A 17,014-nucleotide genomic window follows, 5' to 3' on the forward strand; every position below is an offset into this window, starting at 1 on the left:
TTAAAGAAAATTGTTTCATTAATTTAAATGCATAAAATGAGTTGAAGTGATGGATTAAATGTTTTTACAGCTGTCAAAATATATATAAGCAAGTATGACCATAATATAAAATCTGTTATGTTTCAAGATAGGTCAAGAGAGTAGAATCATAGAATCACAGAATGATTTGGGCTGGAAGGGACCTTCATCATTAAAATATCTTCTGTGCTTCATGCATAACTAAATTTTTGAACTGTTTCAGTATTGTATTTCATTTGAGTTTGTATGAGTGCTTTCTAATTAGAATTACAGTCCAATTACTTGAAAATTCTCCCAAGAGCAGCCTCTGCACCCGAAAGAGGACCACCTACGTTTTAGAGATTTTAGTCCTACCTTGTAACATCAGAAAGATCTTTTAGCAAAACCAGTGGTGATGAAGCTGATCATTCTTCTTGCTCTAGGCCAAATCTTTGCATGAAAAGAGATATTGCTCCCAATCTGCTAAACCACATTAATGGACTCACCTCACACGCTGTTTTTGAAAAGTTCGTATAAAGGGTTCCTTTTAGCACTGGCTGAATGAATTACTAAATGCATGTTTATGAATTTTAGTCATCTTCTCCCTTAGAAAGACCAGAGTGCTTTGCTATGTATCTTGGTTTTTAGTGAAAATATATAAAAATATGTTACTATTTTGGAAAAAGTCCCCTGGAGTTAATGAAGAGATGTAAAAATGCTATGATAAGCATAGTTATACACCCAGCATAATTTATTTCATGTAAGCAGTCAAATCTTGCATCTTTGACAGCTTGTTTTAACAACCTAATTAAAGTTGGATTTTCCTGTATTTGGATAGCTGTCCAAGTACAGTCACATAAGTCATGACATCACTTTGTTCACTCTGTGGTCTGAAAAGCATTTAGACGGTGTTAGCAGGGGACCGTATCTAAGCTTGTAAATCCTGCTTGGATGTGCTTCATAGAGAGGTTGAGAAGGTCAGCTTCTGAATCTCTTAAGAACTTTGGGACAAGAAAATCTTGTGCGATGCTAAGTGAGAGTGTGCGTGGTGCTAGCTCATGACTGTCCGCATCTGACTGCACACCTGGGAGAGTACCTACCGCAAGCAACTTTGGGAGTGCAGTCAGCAGAGTACCCCAATGCTGTACTACCATTATCCCCAAGATGATGTCTATCAACTGCGTTTCTGGATGCAATTTCTTATTATAATGGGGAAACATAGAAGATTTTTGGTGTAACATTTGTTTGATTCTCACAATATATCTGTACTGCTTTGAATGCTCAGCACATCTGAAGTGCAGTGCCACATGGCACCAATAGGCCCAGTGATAGTCTTTCACACTGGGAGTTTTCTGACTGCTTTACAGACATTTTTGGTTCCTAAGTAGGGAAAAAGGAGCCAAAACACAACTGAGAATATGACTTGCTACCTTTTGTGTCAGAAGTGACCCAAGACATGACCGCGTTTTCTGACGTGAAAGCTTGTATGGCACTCCAAGAAAAGGTGTCCTGGCAAAACTCATGAAACAGCATCCTCATATGCCCCAAGGTTCAAGTGGTTATGGCACTGTTTTTCGCCATTTGTGCCACATTGTTTTGTTGTGTTGCTGTGCTAGTCACCACCTGTGCTTCACCCTAGATAAACTGTGTAGAAGCTGATGACAGTCTTCCTACTTTGCTTCACAAAAATGTGATGAGCTTTAACTAAATAATGTTTGCAAGGTATTCGGTGGCTCTGGATAAAAAAAAATCCTTTAGAAATTGAGAGCAGTAACATACTTTTCTTCACTGAAACCTTTAGTTGTAAGTGCCTCAAGTTACAGTAGCAGCTTGTACTTATATGATTTGTATGTGCACGTTTAAACAAGACATTATTTTCAGTATTGCTGGACATTATTCTTAATTTAATAAATTACTGTAACTGCATACGATCTTCACACCAACAGCATCAGAGAAATTTGTTGAACCCCTGTGATGTGCCTGTATGGTGCAACACAGAGCTCACTGACTAAGGAAAAGAGGGGTCTTCAGTGCTCTCTGGGTCCTCCCAGTTCAGAGGCTCTCAAAGGACTGAAGGCAGCCTTAGACTTAGAAATGGTTCTTGGAAATGGAGTTCCAAGCACATATATTGGAAAAACCTACAGGAGTGAGGAACAAAAGTTTTTACATCCTTTATGCTCTGTTGATTCTTGTTCCCAACATTAACGAGTTCAACTAGAGTTGAGGAACTTGTCCAACATTGCAGTCCCCAGAAGTTTACATTTCAACAAACATAAAATATGAACAAAGGAGACAAACAAAAAAGAACAGAGAAAGGAAGGATATGGCTTCAAACAAATGAAGCCAATATAAGTCAAAATACAACTAAAGAAAGAGAGGAAGAGTAAATCCTTTAAATAAGCAATATTAGCTACAAAGTCCCAAATGAATATGGGAAAAAAAGAACAAACGGGAATTATTCACAGAAGCTCACACCCTCCTCTGGAGGTTGCAAACTACTGAATGCGCTGAGGCTCTGCAGACCCCGCTTTTCTTAACTGTACCCCTAACACTTGTCATGCCCTGAGTGCACTAATAGGCATTAACGGCCCTGAGTAGCCTCACCTGGGACCCCCACGCACACACCCTCTGCCCATGGGCCCTGGGGCTCCATTTAAGCTCAGACCTGAGCCTTTAGTTCCTTCCTAAGCTATGCTGGGTCTGTCTATCTCTCTGCTCCTCCCTGCCTCCCTCGTTGGACTTTGGACTTGCATTGCAGGTAGCCTGTTGCTAGCCCTGTCTCTTGGGTGGACCCTTCATATTCGTGCTGTAGCCTTGTCTCCGGTTGCTCTCTACTGGAGCACCTGGATGGATTCTTTTTCCAGTGTCTTGTTCTGCCTGTGGTGTTCACGTGCTGTGGGACTGTACCCTAGCCAGTGCAGTTATGGCCTTTGCTGGGGTTGCCCTGGGCTCCTGGCTTGGCCCCCCCTTGCAGAGCAGCCCTGCCTGTGCTGTTCCCTGATAGCACTAAGCGTAAGAGGCCTGGCACGCTGAGACAGAAAGCATGAGGCATGATAGTCCCAAATCTGTTTCTCTGGAGCTTCAAAACAAAGTGCTTTCAGGGTCTAGGGTTTCAGGGAGGAGGGGTGTTGCTTCAAAATTCATCTCTCTTACTGTGGGATGGCTGTCAGGGCTTGCAGAAGATCCAGCTCTCGGGAAGGGACAAATAATAATAATGAACACCCATTGCGCAGTTCAGGCTTTCAGCCTGAAAACAAGTTGTACACGTACCAGAGACTTGTGCTTGGGAGGGGGGAATGGCATCCACTTTGAGAGAGTTAGAAGCTTAATGCATCTAAGTCAGAACTCTCACAACAAGTTAATTTTTCTTCAGAATGAAATTGCCATTCTGTGTCCGACTTGACAGAGCACTCGGCAGAGAAATGGCAAGGCTGAGCGCAGGCTCTGCGGGATCTCTGTGTTTGTCAGGTAGGCTGTTGGCCTGGGGAATGTGGATGGACTCATCAGCATCCTTCTGGAATGAGAAAGTATGTGAGCTGGTGGGAATCAGAAGGCAGGATTTGAAAACAGTTTAATCTGGCAGAATTTCACTAAAATTGAAACATCTCTGGGAAACATTTAAACATTAATGGATAGGCAAATTGAGAATAGAAAAATGTTAAATAAAAATAGCAGTGGTGTTGTTTTCCCCTCCAGTTGGCTCTATTGGTAATTCTCCTTGCATACCATATAGTAGTAGTTGGTGTTGTTCCATGTGGCTGTTTTTTGGCTTGGGGTTTTTGGTTATTTTTAAATGTCTTTGCTCTGAACTGTTGATGGTTATATTCAGAAAACAATTTTAAAGCAACTTGCAGCCTTAATCACTCAAGAGTTAAGAAATAGAATTAAGACTGTTGAGGCCATTATAGTTCAATCCCCATGTACATTATGAGATAGTCTTTAATTACATGATCTCATTCTTTGTTTTCCCACAGGACCCTGCCTCATTCAGTGTGCAGGATGAACAGTGCTTGGAATGAATCAGCACAACACAGTGAAAGAGTCTGTTGTTTGCAAGACTCATCTCAGTTGTTGAGGAAGTTGGGATATGTGTTTTGAATGAGTTGGGATGTCAAGAAAAGAAAGGATGGTCTTGTAGCTGAGGAAACTGTATGTTGCCCTGGAGAATGATTTTCTGTCATTGTCTTTGCTAAAAAGACCCTGTGAGGTACTGTTTTGGGGGAGAAAAAGCAAAAAACTTTTCTCAGGTATCCATTAACTGTGAAAACCTAATTTTCCTAGAAATCTGAGGGAATGGGTCCACACTCTTTATGACCAATATCAAACAAAATGTTGAATTCAGCGAGCACTGTTCATTCTTGCACTTTGGGCAAAATGTAGTGTGCAATCATAATTAAGAGATATTTTGCAAAGGAGTTGTATAAACATGTCTTGTGCTTTCAATACTTCATATTCTGCACTCTTACTATAGCTATTTGATGTATTAATAACAAAGCTATCTGTATACACATATCTAACATTTAGTTAACTGCTAAATGGAAAACTAGAAAAAGTGACTAATAGTAAGTCTTTGGTATATATTGATAGGAAATACTACTGCAAACTACCTAACATCTTAATTACAGGTTTCTTAATTTATGACAGTTTATCTTTGATACTCAGCTGGATATCTCACTATAGTAGCTGCAAACTGTCTGTAAAGGACTTTATTTCAAAAGATTGCAAAAGAAAATATCTAGTTTATTTTCAGTTGTAAGGGATTCTTTAAAAATCGAGGGCCGAAGTCAGCTCTCACATATTTGACTTGCATCTAGGTTGTTCTCCATGTAACTCACTGTGGTTGCCCTTTCCATTTTAACACCTATTTTTAGGCATCTATTTAGCCAATGACACAGTGATGTGGCCAGAATTAATTTGTCCTTATTCTAGAACAAAGTAGAAGTAACCCAGCTGGCCTCTCTTCCTGCATAACCAGGTCTTGCTTCAGAAGGGCCTAATCAATGAAGATCCGCACTGTACTCAGGAGCTGGACTGCATGGGCCAGTCTACTCAGATGAGTTGTTGCTAAAATGTAAATATTTTATCTCTAAATCTTAGTATTATAAGACCCCCCCAAATTTTCTTCTTATCTCTGACTTCCTCAAACTCTATCACCTTCAGTAATACAGGGTCTCTATGCCATAGCTCATAAGGGGATTATCAACTTTCTAAGATATTACTGGTTTCTAGTCGTCATGCTTTGAGGTAACTGTACATCACTGTGCTATTTCACACTCGAGAAAACAACTTGAAATTCCAAAAATTTTACTTTTATTTTCTAAGTGGTTGATCACTTAGCAAATACTCCCATTTTCTCTTCACCTATTACATGACTAAATTTAGTGGCAATACATTAGTAGTCTAAAAATGTTACTTTGTGTATGAGCAGTTATCCAATCTGTCATTATTCTGCATTTTAGCAGTTTGTTTTAAGGATTTGAACATTAAAATATTTTTTCAGTGAGATTTTGAATTTTAGATTTGGTGTTTCTTACAGAAAACAGTAAAGGGCGAGGTAACAAAAAGGGAGGTCACTCTGATAGTTCTGCTGGATTCTAATATTTTTTTTTTTTAGACTCATAAAAGGATAAAAGGTTATCTTGCTTTTTAATTAGCTATTCATCATAGAAGCTCGGTAAAATCATAAACTCATATCAGATGTTTTAACTTGAGTTTTTATTCGCAGCAATCAACCCTAGTCCAGGATAATAAAATCTGAGCTTTATGAGATTATTTCAGGGTTGAGGAGGGTCCGGATGTGGCTGTGATTGTGAGCATGGAAGTGTGTGTACTCAGCACAGATGGGAGGGGGAATATCACTGCCACTGCGGCACAAGTACCCTGAGCCACAGAGGAGTCAATCCAGCTGAGTAAGTGGGGCTTCCAGCCAGGGGTGCTCTCGCAAAAGCACAGCCATGCTGTGTGCCACACTGTAAGATGTAGCTTAAATCAGACTCCTCCAAAGCAAGGATATTGGGTCTCAAGAACAGAGGATGACTTTGAGAAGGCCAGTTAACTCATAGAGCTTATGCTGTTGGGCTTATGCCTTATAGTATATGCAACTGTGAACCTTCCAATAACCTTCTGAATTACAGTGTGGGGGGGGGGGGGAAGAAGGTATAATTTAGGGCTTGTCTACCTCATCTCCAGCTTCTTTTATTTAGTAACGGTAATAACTGTGGGTCATTTCAAATGGTTGGAGCCGTCTGTTTCCTTAAATGTTCCTTTGGATAGACTCTGAGAAGTGCTACTTTGATTTTTCCTATTTCCTGTAGCAACTATAGCAATCTGATGTAATTCAGGTGGAGGACAGTATTTCTAAATCTGTCATGACAATAGAACTGTGTTCAAATAAATGAATGCAGAAATAATACTTAACCTTTTTGGCCCAGTGTTACCCAGAGATGTACAAAAGCAGAGACTGTGACAGATCAGGTGACATCAGCTTTTCCTTAACACTAATATTAGTAGCAAGCCTGGGGATATAGAAAGTACTGTGCAATTCATTGCTGCCTTTTTGAATGATCAAATCTCTTTGTATGAGAAAGGCTATAAATACTCTCTTTGTTTACTCTGCAGCCCAAGGGCAAATCTATGATAGAGACAAGATTCTGCAGCCGCAGAGTTATAGAAAACTCAGCGTTGTCCTGTGCCATTAATAGGAGCCTCCAAGTACTTTTGAGATGACCTAAAAATAAGTCAGTGCAGCTCCTCTGGTTTATAGACAAATTTATTAGAGATGGCGGGAGGGGGTGAGAGAATACAAAAATGTATACGTAAACAGATCTCCAGAAGCAGTGCTTTCTAAAGAGTGTATGTTATGCAAATATAAAGGTAAAACTTGCACTTATGTCCATGCCCAATGTGAAATTCACATCTCAATTAAAATGCAGTAACTTGAAAATATTGGTTGTGAGCCAGCCAACACTGAGAAGGTGCTGTCATCAAGGTGCTTGTTGCCTGTGGTGAAGAAGGATCATTCTAGTCTAAATAGATTCTGAGGCTACTCATCTTTCATGAGAAATCTCTCATCTGGTCCATTTTACTTACAAACAGACCAACTAAAACTGCCCACAATCAATGGCTGTAAGTAGCACTTGAATTTATCAATAGATAATGGTATAGCAGCAAAGACAAACCTTCATTTAAACCTGTAATGCAAATGAAAGCTTGAGCTACTGGGACCTCCCTGGGATGTGGACTCAAGAATGCTCTTAAACCAGACAGGTCATATGCTCTCTTTGAAACTTCCTTTGAAAATTAGATGGGATTTCCTCCATTATTCCTCCTGGGTGGCTGTGTCAGAACATCTCTCCCAATTTTAATGTCATTCTTGAGCAGTTTGTAGCCATTTTTCCCTTGTGCTGATGCTGTTTCTGTTACATAGTTAACTTGTTTCCCACTACTTTTATAGGAAGCAAACGTATCCCTTCACATGATTCTGAAGTGCTCTCTTAATAGCCTCCTGGAAGAGAGGTTCTCCATTCCTTTTATCAAAAGAATGGTCAGGATTATATGCACTCTTTCAAATAATGTTCACATGTACTTGGGCTTGGAATAATGCTGTCAATGTTTATCTTTCTTTTTACCAGAAATATCTTGCCTCATAGATGCTTGGATTGTATTTCTTTTTCATGGGTATAGGAGGTTGATAATCATTTTGTCTCACTACATAATCCATATCTGTCTTCGATTGCTCTTGATGCCTGAGATCCCAGAAAGAATTCTTGCTGTTACCCTTTATTTATGACCTTGCACTCCGTACAATTGATTTTCATCCAATTACCATTACTTTGGCTCCCAAGGTAATTCACTTCTAGTATGATAGTACAGTTCCCTTCTGCATGGATAATTCATCCACAGATCTCAGTGGCATACTTTTATTTCATGTGGTAGGTTTATGAATGAAAGTATTACAAAATATTTGCCTTACGGTGGCTCTTTGAGGACTCCACCTAGAAAATGGTAAGAACTTCTTCTGGTCCTCTATGGTCTGTGGGAAAGAAGGTGGATTCACAGTTTACTTAGTGTCACTGAATTGGCGCTCCTTGCAATGTTTGAGAAATATTTGCAAATGTTACATGAACCTTGTGTTTACATCAATAAGGGTGATATTTATACAGAAGATAACTGGAATGGAATAAAAATGTTTTAGAACTGAAAACAGATGCACAGGAAAACAAAGTAGGCTTTTTCTGTACATTTACTTTAATTGCACCTACACAATATAGTATTAAATCTCTTAGTCTGAAATGGGTAGTAAAAGACAAACTTACAGCAGAAAAATTATCTTTCATTTGGAAAATGACAAGTCTGTTTCTTCTTTCTTTGAGAAGAAAAAAATACAGTTCTCTACAACAATATAAAGCAATGCTGACACCTACAGAGAATGTATGTAAATATCAACTTAGAATTTGCATTTTCTGTGAGAATTTCCAGAATTATATGGTAAAAGAACAAATGATTTAAAGCCAGCTCTTATAACTGCTAAGAAAAAATAAATCTTAATCTTCTGCTTAGGTCAATCCTTGGTAAATCAGATAAAACTTTGAACATAAACCATACTGTTTAAAAATTATATAATTTACTTTCAGGAACATACAATTCCAATTGCATAAGAATATTTTTTTGACAAATTGATTCATATAACTATGGAGGAGCCAATAGCCATGAACCAAGCCATCAACATGATGTACATTGCTGCCCAGAACCAGCTTTACTGCCTCTGATGGGCTGTTTCCCCTTCCCTCCCTCACTGTGATACAACAGGATTATATTATTATTACTGGGGTTTGCAACTCCTGGGCTAAGCCAAGTAGGCCTATAAAAACTTCTGTGCAATAGAGTGCCCATATGTGGAGCAAAGTTAAAGAAAAATTAGCCTAACATATCGAGGAGAGATTACATAGAAGAGACATAGCTCTTTCACCAATGTACTATTATAGGTTATGCAAGCTGTGATATCCACCACACCGGTGCAGAAAGGTGGACTCCTCCTTTCCTTCAAAGCATATGATACATAAGAATTTTAAATACATAGAAGAAGTATAACCAACAATGAATTCTCTGCACTAGTCATTTTGTCAGAGGCAATTCATAGGCTTGACAGTACCTTGCTTAAAACGGTGATTTTGAAAAGTGACCAAGGGATAGGAGGCATTCAAGTCATTTAGAAGCAGCTTTGGAAAAAATGGGAGATGGCAATTGTGGGCTTGTCTAACATTCATGTTATTCACTCTCCCATTGTGCAAATGTTTGGGACAACTTCAAACATCTAGGAGAATTTCAATTTCCAAAGAAAATTGTTTGAGAAAGTTCAAAGTAGATTTTCAGATCTGAACTGCTGAAGTGTTTGAGATTTTTAGTTTTGGTTCTAAGTATGGCTTGGACCCAGCTCAACTTGTAAGCAAATGGAAACTAGGAAGATTGAATGACTAAAAAGGTGCCTTTGAGTTTAGGATTATTTTTTTTTTTTACCATAGAGAGCTACAAATCAGAAGGCAATACTATTTGTTAAAGGCAAGTCATAATTATTTTGACGTAAAAAGGCTGAATAAAAAGCCCTTATTCTAGGCTTTTACCGCTTCTTTGGAAATGAATATACTACAAGATATATTAACATGTGTCTTTGAAAACCGAGTATGCTTCATATCCTGGAATCTTGTCATCTGATAGATAATAGGTCTTTACCAGTATCTTTCCACTGAAAAACTGAACTATTTGGACTAGTTAATGTGTATTTTATATTCTATTGGGCAATCACAATATTAAAGTTTTGGCATGTTTATTTTTAGCATTAGGTAGAATTGTTTGTGTGTTTTATTAATAAAATTGTAGGACTGAAAACAGCAGACTGTCCCCTTTCATACTATAACTGTGGCCCTAAAAGTGTATGTACACTTTGTCTAAGTGCATAAAACAATTTTATATATAATATTATGTGTATATACAAACACACATTCCGATGTGTGTCTATGAATACCAAGTTGATCTTAGTTCAGGGAACTAAACTGAGTTGAGAAATACCCTTTCCTCTTCAATAATTGCATGTTTACATTTTGAGCTTTTAATTCATGTATGTGTTTAGAAACAGAACCATTGTTTGAAACTCCATTGTTCTGCAGGATCTGAGCATGGTGACAACAGCCAAAAGCTCAGCTTGCAGCTTCGGAGGCTGCGAGATTAACTTCTCACCGATGTTTTCCTAACACCAGCAGGCAAACAAATATTGTTTCCATACTGATTGGCACTATTTGCAAAGGGTTAGGCCTTACATGCACGTAGTTAAGTAGAAAAGCTCACTGAAGCATAGCTGGCAACTTTATTTCCTTTTTTATTTTTGGTAGTATGTCGAAGACAGATGCTGCCTCTCACCTCTCCCTCCCTTGCCATGAGAGTTTACCCAAACAGCACCTTTTTGTGCAGTTGCGATACAATCGGCGCATTGGTGCAGAGCGACCAAAGGCAAGGCGTTAGAATGTTTTCCTTGTAGCGTTTCGGTCTGTTAGCGGGGGAAACGGAAATCCCTAGAGGTATGTTTTGCCCGTGACCTGGAAACAGTCCGCGCCTTGGGAGAGCCTGGCGGCGATGGCAGCCCCGGGGCGCCCGGACCCCGCGGGGACCGCCACCGGGAGCCGGGGAGGAGGAGGAGGAGGAGGCGGCGGCGGCGGCCCGGTCGCCCCGGGCTCTCACTAGGGGTCGCAGGATGCCAGTAAATCACAACCTGCTCATCAGGGCACGGATGGCAGGCCTCCTCCCTGCTACCCAGTTGCCTTCCGTGCCACCGCTTGCGGGTAGAGGGTGACCCCTGGGACAAGAGGCAAATGCCACCGTGGTGGGGCCGTGGGCTGCCCTCTCTCTCCTGCCGGCTCTGGCACTTGCTAAAAACGGGGTTTGTCCAGGACAGGAGGCTTGAGTCTGGGAAGAAGGCAGCCATCTAATTATTATTAAATACATGCGTCAGGTAATCCGTAAGAAAGGCCTAATGCTGGTACAGGTGACATTATTTTTGTTGCAGAGCTTAATCTGGATATTAACTGGAGGCCATGCCTCCAGTTAATGTTTTCTATGTTATGCTCATTAAATGCCCACTGTTGAGAATGAACAATAAATTCTCTTTCTAAGTACCAGACTTTTCTTCCAAGGTGAAGTCCTTGAGCTGTTCTTGGTGTTTCAGCACTTCTCCAGCAAACTACCTGGTTAACTTAATTATGTCTATGCTATCTGAAGGACTATGTTAAAAATGTAGGCTACATCAACAATATTCCTTTTGAAAGTTATGATACTAAAATATAATCACAGGTTGGGTTTCAGAAGAGAGCTTTCTCATCTACCTCAGGCATGTTCCTATGTCTTTATTTCCCAAACAAACAAATACTCTGTTACTGTGGTGACAGTGAGGATGGAAGTTAGAGGAAGAAATGTAACAAGTGATAACAACAGAAGATCCAAATTTACCAACGGAGACAATTGGCAAACTGGTCTGTTCATTAAAGTAAATGGAATTTGGACAGGAGTGGGGAACTCATTAAAAATGCATCAAGCAGCCTTACTCGGAGTCGACTGAAATATGCAAATATCAAACATTGTATTCAATAAATAGCTTGACATTTGACACCAATTGAAATAATTTCTTAGAAAGATAAGAATAAAACCGAACAGACAGTATCGATTTCTAAAGAGTGCTGAGTGACAAAGTAATGGCTTTCAGCATGTTTATGTATGCATACAGAGAGAAGAAAACAGGCTTGGGAAGGAGTAGTAGTAGAAGAGCCTTTCACAAATTGAAGACTATTTGAATCATTTAGAAGTCATGAGCTATCACTTCAGTAAACTCAACTCTTAAACAAGGAAGGTGTCTGTTTTCACTGTTAACATTTTGTGCAAAATTTCAGGGTTTATGTTACATTTTTTTCTAGTACAGTGATTCTGATACTATGTCGTGTTGCATTTTATTTGCAATGTCTGCCCTGCAAACATGTCACTTGCTGAAAAAGAGGATCCGCGCAGATACAAATTGGCTTATGGTAGACTGAGATAGGGTTTTTTTAGTTGCTGGGAATTAACTGGAGTTTTTATATGGTAAGTGCAATTTTTTAACAAATAAAATGCACATGCACACACATATAATAAAAAAAAAATCTTACCTGTTGTGGCAGTTCTACATGATAAACATAAGGATGAACATACACCTTGATTCTTATGCTTCATACTTGAAGATTCTGAGTTGTTCATATGTGCAATGTTTTAAGCCTGTACTCATAAAGTAAAGGCTTTAGTGCTTAATCTGAAAAGGGTGCTCCTGCCAGCACATGGGAAACCCCGACATAGATGCCCGAAGTTTGTATAGTAAATCTGACTCTTCAGATCTGCAGCACATGCAGGAAGTAAATCTATACTGCTTTTGCCGTGAGACTGGACTCTGTATTATGTGCAACACAACCGTGCGTGTACAAATGGTGCCTGGGATGTCTTTCACCCTTTTCTTGGAAGAATGAAAATTTTATGTAAATGGTGGTTCCATATTCTGGTTTGATTTTGGAAGTGTTTTGATCTCAGACATCAGTTTGGGTCCATTATGTTGTGATGTCTCTAGTCCATCATCTGGGACACTTCTAGTATTGCAAATTGTATAGCTTTGAGGGGAGGGGGGGAAAAAAATGAATTGCAAGGAGGTAGTGCTCTAACTGTCCTGAAGGAAAACTCTGCTGAAATGGCTGCAAGTTGTGCTCAATTTGTAATGCATAGGTATATTCTGCATATATGTGCAATGACTGTAAAATATGTATTATTTACAGCAAATATTGATTAGTGTTTGCACAAAACTATCGCCTTGGTAAGTGAAAGAGTATCCATCTGTAAAATACAATATAATCCCTGAATCCCCCAGACAGACGTTATTAATTACTGCTGCATGGTGCATCAGTGTTTCTTTTAAAAGAAGCTTATGCTGCATAGTGTAGGAAAATCTTCTATTTTGATAAAGAAGAATTGATAATAAGGACAGTACAAATAATTTTGGACAGAGATGGATAACGTGAATGCAATTAAATGAATTTTGCCATAGACATTTATGATCTTATGCAGCTGAATGTTAGAAAAAGGTGCTAGCTAAGACAGCTTAGGTATACGAAGGGTTTTTTTGGATAGCTGCACTGTAAAATTCAGTAGCTATGACACTACCTGTATTAACGAAACAGACGTTAGACAATGTTGAAAGGGGTAGATGTTCCCTGCTGTCTAGAGAACTTATGTAAATATTACCACAAATAAAACAAGGCTAATAGCTACAGGACAATATTGCTGTCATTGACGGTGTTTGTATCATAGTTTCTTGCTGCTTTCTGCAAGACACTTGTCATTCTTCCTCCTGGGAGTTGGCCTTATTTATTTGCAGTGATCCAGAGTTAGAAGAATATATTGTGTCTATGTAGAAAACCCAATTAGGGCAGGGTTCCTCTGTTTGCTTTGATTCCTTACCTCCAGTCTCAGTGTTACATGTAAGTGCCAGAGAGGTTATCATAAGTGATAAATTACAATGTAAACTAAACCAGAGGTTTTTCATCGGAGCGGCATATGGCTCAAAACAGTGAATCCTGTTCTGCAAAGTGCTGAGCTGCTTCATCTTCTAGGAATGAATGGAAGATCAAAATGCTCAGCAGTCATTCAAGATCAGGCTCATTAGGGGCTTTTTTCTGTCAAAAATTGGCCACTGACTCCCAGCTATGTGACAGTATGCTGAATACCGGGGGGTAAGATTAACCCTGTACGCCCAGTCAGTCTAATAACAAATGTCACTTCTCAGTTTAACAGCTTTTACTCATAGGTGAAGGGTGAACAGATTATAGTTTATTAAAATTAGACTGTTATAGTTTATTAAAATTATGTTATTGCATAATTGCCAAAGAAACTATATTCACCAGCTACCAATGTCTGGAATGGTGACTGATAAGTGATCCTGTTCAGCTCCTATGCAAGTCAAACGCAAGTTTGCTGTCGACTTTGACAAGGAGCAGCCTCATACGAAGTTGAGAATTGAATCCTGAATGCTTTACCAACTTGTAAAAATAAACTGCTACCTTCAAAACAAACAGCTTTTAGCTGGGGTTTTTTTTTTTTTTTGCATGCTAGACAATAAAGTAAACCAAACAAAATCAAGTTGGCAAACATTTAGATGTCAGTTTTTCATCTGGCAGTCTCTATCTATCTTCTGAAGAACTGCAAGCTAAGCTCTGCTAAACTCAAAGCTCATAGACTTTGTTTTTTAATTAAGAGGAGGGCAGGATGCCTCCTAATACTTGGAATGCAGCTGGTTTCAGACAAGTGAATATTTAATATGACCTCCTATACTAACCTCTTATACCTTCTAGCTTTGAACATTGCTTTAACAATTAAGCTGTTCTGGCCCTGTGTTTAAATAGCTGTCCACAGCTACTGCAAATTGATTTATTACTTGATGAGGATCAGGGATGCTGAGCAAACACAGAACAGTTTCTAATTTAAGTGGTACACCACTGCTTTTGTTGTTGTTGCTTGATTATTTGTTTTAACATCAGTGTGTGTTCTCAATGTAGTTTTATGCTCTTCTGCAGTTTTTAGAGCATTAAAAATGGAGAGGGAAAAATACATATGATGTTATAAACAGAGTCTGGTTGGGTATCTAATATTAAAATTCCCTGACACTGTCTGCTGATAGATGTTGTTTAAGGTGCTTACATACCTTTGCTTAAATGTAAAAACTTGGTAAGTCATTTGCAGCATGTATCTGCTGCAAGCTGATTTTTAGTTTTAATTTTTTGTTCTTCAACATTTGGTTTTGAACTACTAGCTTGAATTATCCAGGTGCTTGAAAATCAAACTTGCAAATATATGGGCTCGCTCCTAATTAAAAATCATAGCAGTATTTTTGGAAGGGCTTCACTACGCTCAGCCTGTAGGAAACGTAGTTAAATCTTGAGCAGAACAGAAAGGAGGAGAGTATCAGACCTTTTATGAAGGGATGTATCCTTTATTTTTCCATTTAACAGACTATGGACTTAAACATCACCACAGTCAGCCTTGAATACATGCAGTTTTAGCAGCTCTCTTACTCGAGTGTCTCACCTGCAATGGCATTTTACATGATCATTTTGAGCTGTGCCTTGCTTGGATCTGGAACTTAATGGAGAAGAAGTGATGATTTCACATGCTTAATGCACCTCTATGGAAGGAGAAGGGGAAGGCTGTCTGACTTGAATAGACAAGAAGAACTGATCTTGCAGCATGGTAAAGTCGGCACGAAGCTCCTGAGAAAGAATGTGGGATGCGATTAGGAGAAATCAGCAATGGGAATGGCGGATGTATTTTGGGACAATGAAATTGTTTGCCAAAGGGGACTGGGCCTGAGAAGTAATAGGGTGAAAATAAAGAGGTAGATGGAGGGTTGTAGACAAGCAAAACTGCCTGAACAGCAATGTGTAAGAGCTGGAGCCAGCATAACTCTGTAACTGGGAAATAAGGTCAAGGAGCAAGACCAACTTTGTGGTGCATACCTGCAGTAAAGAACGGACCAGGAAGGTGAATGTCAACATGACTAGAAGTTAAATCTGGTGAGAAGGCCTAAGGAAAGGATCAACTAGATAATGGGAGTGAAAACAAAACAACAAAACCCAACCCCGCACAGCTGAAGATGAATCTGAGAGTGAGGAGTCCCAGGAAAAAGATTAAAGAAAAGTACAACTAGGACAGCTGGAACTGGGATGCGAATCAAAACCTAACATTAACTAGATAAGAAAAACAAAACTGGGATGAACAGCCAAGACTGAAGAGAGAACGAAGACAGGTTAGAAATAACAAGCCAAGATAAGGCAAAATACGGACACGGGAAGCAAGCAGATGGGAGTGTGCTGTTAAAAAACACCCTCTCCCAGAGCTTGGAAGGGATCCCAAGATTCGCTGTCCCTCTTCTGCCAGTAATAACTGTGAAATCCAGTGGTGAAGAGAGACACATCTTTTCAAACGCTGGGCCAAACACGGGATTACCTACTCGCGCTAACAGGTACTGCGTGGAAGAGCAAAAGATTCAAAGAAGTGGATGAGTTATGTGGGTGTCATTAATGATGGGGCTCTTGCTGGCAGGAGTCTGGTCATGCTTATTCTAGAAACTGAAGGAAGGATTGAAGAAAAGGAACCGTGGGAAGAGAAATGATGTCTAAAGTCTTCAGAGAGCTGAATGGCTTGAAATTTGAGTCTCAGCCCTTGCCTCTGCCACAGAGTTCCTTGGTAAAGCTGTTCAAGGCCCTTAAACTACACTTCTTGCTAATTATTTGCTTCTCGTTTTCAGATGCCTGAAAACTCCAGGGTTTGGTTATAAGTAGTTCTGGATACTCAGTGAGTAAAATTACTGCAAATGAAACCAGTGGGAACCAGGCCTTGAAGAAATAAGGTTTTCTGTAGTGCCAAGTCCTGACAGGTCTACAACATATCAAACCAGGCAACCTGGAACTGTTTCCCATGTGTAATACTCATACCCCATCACAATATCCGCTCATCTGAGGGGTGCATTATGAAACTAAACTAAGTAATATTTTTGAAGCACATGAATACTGTAGCGACAATCTCCATAAAAAGCCCATGAGGAAATTAATAACTCTGTATGCAGAGTAGGATCTGAATAAGTGTGTAATGAATAAAGCATGGGGCATGCTTTCAAAAATAAAACAGAAAACATAACATTGAAGGGCTTCATGTTAATTACCAGAGAGATCTGTAGAAAAAAATTGTGAGTGTGCAATGAACAACTTTCATAATACATGAGTAGATGTATTATAGGAGAGAATGGAGAAATCGGGTTTCACAGGTGAACTCACTGCTGTTAAGATCACGAGTGCTTGATTTTTCACTTCAAAAGTTTTAGTTTATATAGTTTACTCAGTGTATATTTATGATTGTGCATATGCTTGTTTGTTACTGCAGATGGTCTATTTGCTACAATACACTC

Source organism: Charadrius vociferus, unplaced genomic scaffold (genome assembly GCF_000708025.1).
Source record: "Charadrius vociferus isolate BGI_N301 unplaced genomic scaffold, ASM70802v2 scaffold59, whole genome shotgun sequence".
Lineage (NCBI taxonomy): Eukaryota > Metazoa > Chordata > Aves > Charadriiformes > Charadriidae > Charadrius > Charadrius vociferus.